Raw genomic sequence first — 3,478 nt, 5'->3', positions numbered from 1 at the left:
ATATGTGAAAATTTTACCCTAGAATAAATAGAATAAAATCTCATCCAATAACAATTCTTTGGTATCATCACATGTGTATGTCAGTGGTATTATAAATTTAGTTTTATTGAATAACCAAATCGAGATTTCATTTCCAGTCAACGAACCGTTCGTGCTTGTAAAATCTCTTCTGTTGAAGTCCTGGTAGTTTTTTTCAATTGATATAATCAATTCGGAAAAACCTAAATTTTTTAGTATTTATAATGGTAAGTTACCGTAAGTATAATGTCAGTATGTTCAAGATATGTTGGCTTTACCTTCCTGGCCGTGCAAACTCTTCTTCTCTGGTCTCAGTGACAGGCTTCCGTTATCTCGAAGCATCGAGTGCCGCTGAAGCCTTTGTTTTCTTTGGAATTATTGGAAACCGCTATGAGCCGATACGCTTTTACTCCAAACCGTGGACGCAACAGATTTACCAGCAGAACTTTTATGCAAAGGATTTCGCTTCAAATGCGGCTTCTGCATATATAATGGATTTTTTATTCAGCAGCTTTGGATGCCGTGTTTGAATACGTTTAATCCTTGAAGCGTTTAACTCTGAATCCGAGAACATTTATGAAAATTTCGAAAATAATTCCTATGTTACATTTTTCGGAAATTGTTTTCGGCCATCGGGTGCGATGTAATTGAATCCTGGAATTTCCTATGCTGAAAGGTAAAGTTCCATTCTTCAGTTCCGGTTATCCTTGAGATATATTCTCATTTGCTATTCATCAGCTGACTGATATTGTCCAATAGCGATATTGTCCGATGATTGTTCGATTCGAGACAGCATGAAACTATATTTTAGTTCATCAAACAGTGTTCTAGAAGCTTCAAGACTCGCTGGCATCACAGAACAACACTGCTTTATATGGAAGGAAATAGCTCATTGAAAGCACGCCCGAACATAATCTTCGGCTCTCTTGGCTACACCATCTCCAGTTTCTACCTAAACAAAAGACTGCGTTATATCTTCGTTCGAACGCAAAAGACTGCGTTGTAATTTTTTAACACAAATTATAATTTTTCTCCTTCTAGAATTAACTCCGGTTAAAGAACCATCGACTAAAACGGTATAAATTTATGTAAAATTATCATCGTATAATTGGTACAACGGTGAGATAACAAGCAATACGACATAATAACATGTGCACATTCTAAAAAGACTGTGAAATTGAAACACGAAAATCATGCATTTCTTGCACCAATTTGGATAAGCCGGATAATGTAGCGCAGCCATAAATGAAGAATAAATCTATTCCTGCAAAGCGACGGTAAGTCGCTCACCAAACATGCAACCATAATTCCAAAATCTAGGGTCCTATTAAAATGGGATCCAACAAATGCGTTGAAAAAAAAAATTATGGGAAATTCGTTGTACTCAACAAATTGAAAGAGCTCAAATTCACTCAACGTTGTCGAATAATTCAATAGATTGTGGCTTCCTTTTTTACCGGTCCTTGTTATCTGGATGAAGAAGCAAATGTGCATTGACCTTAGTAAATTTAAATTCATTCTGCTCAAATATTTCCACACTGGTTAGTAATATTGCCATGATCGTATGTCAAATATATGCTACACGCAAAAACCTCACAAAGCAGATACGAATCAGCAGACGGGTCGATACATCAAAGTATTACAACATTCAATCCACTTAGGGTAATCATCATACGATTCTCACTTGTGATACCCGTCCCGCACAATGACTCGTCCTCTTGCTTATATGTCATGAGGAAACAAATTACTGTTTTCTTGGAGCAGTTGATGCATTTCAATTTGCTGGAGGCAGCTTCGCCTCTATCTGCTGTTGTATGTTCTCAATAATCTTTTCTTATAAATCGGGGTTTAGCCACGTACTGGTGTTTGCATCTCCTCCCGGTATGTTGATCTTCACGTGACTCAGCAGTTTTGCTATTATGTCTTCCTCGGGCAAAGGAATGTGAATCATCAAGTTCAATTCATCGGGAAATTCCAGAACTCCTGCCAACAACAAGTGTGGAGTATTCTATAACATGTGATACAAATACAATGCATAAATGTCTATCCTGATACGGTATGAGCGAAGAACCTGTGTTGCATTCTTCGAAGAGTCGCCTTGTTCTTTTTGACTTCAAAGTGAACATAGAAACTGAATTATGAAATTCAGTTTTCATTTGGCATAGTATATAAGGAAATCCTTTTATCTTCTCACTCTCATTCGTATGATTTAAAAAGGCTAAAAATATTTTCTCATGTTATAAATATAAATATAATTTTTCAGATACTTTAGAGAAATCTTTTAGCCTTCTTTCATGGGAGTAAGTTAAACAATCGTGACCGGATGCACCAAACTTGAAGATGAAAGTTTTCCGTGAAGCGAATGTCCTCTCAGTCACGAAAGTCTCATTTCGTCAGCGGATGTGCTCCAAACGTTGCTGTTCGTGAGCCCGCTGTAGGTGCCGGACACACGAACAGGGAGTGTCTGTAGCACGACTTAGTCATGTTTTTTGTCTCATGTTCACTTCTTCTTTTTATGCTGAGAAGAAGCGCCTTATTTGGGCCTTGTATTTTTAAGAGATGCCACAACACACCATTCGTTCAATTGAGATGGTTGGTTACTGGCATTAATTATCTCCAGGAAATAGGATGAATGATATATTTAATTGCATTCACTGCATGAAATGGAGTGTCATTTATACGTAACAAGTATCATTTTTCATTTGTAGATGAATGAGAGAGTGAGTGGCTGTAGCTTGATAGCAGTACGGTCGCCCGAGGGTGCCGAGCGAAAATGATTTATAAAACCGTGCCTGTTTAATCACCGACAATTTACAATTGATGTCATGCGAACATAATTTTTCGCAACGTTTATGACAGAAAATTTTAATATTTTTTAATGCGATGTTGCGCCTCATTAGCAGCGGCAGGCAGGACGCGTCATAGCTAATCAGGCGCTTGTCAGCGCCGGTGTCAGCTCATTAACGACAGCGAGCTCGCCATTGCTCATTGAAATCGAAAGGATTTACTGATTTTTCTCTACTACTAACGAACTCAAAATCAAAACAGCTTTGTTTCATACGCTGGCAAATTATGTATGCGATTTCAAAGTATACATCAGTAGTATTTACTTTAATTTCAACAGTGGCATTTTATAAGGGTAACTTGAACAATAACTCCTTCGACCAAGCGATCGATTTATAATAAATAATGCAGCCTTATGTAACACTAAGCCCTTATAATCCATTAACCAATTACTCTTTGTGCTGCCGCATGTGTTTTCCGACTACAAATGATATTCGCTATACCGACCATGAGTTCGAACTTTTCAAAATCCGTCATCCAATGTAGTGGTTCAACTGTACGAACTTTCATGAATGAGTCTAATTTACAAAAAAGCACGCCTGTAATAAAAGCATCGAGACAGGACTAAACCGACAGCTCCATATTGAAGTGAAAGAACTCATCTAACTTCCACTTG

The sequence above is a fragment of the Hyalella azteca genome, unplaced genomic scaffold (assembly GCF_000764305.2).
Source record: "Hyalella azteca isolate HAZT.00-mixed unplaced genomic scaffold, Hazt_2.0.2 contig5366, whole genome shotgun sequence".
NCBI lineage: Eukaryota > Metazoa > Arthropoda > Malacostraca > Amphipoda > Hyalellidae > Hyalella > Hyalella azteca.
This window is presented reverse-complemented; position numbering follows the sequence as displayed.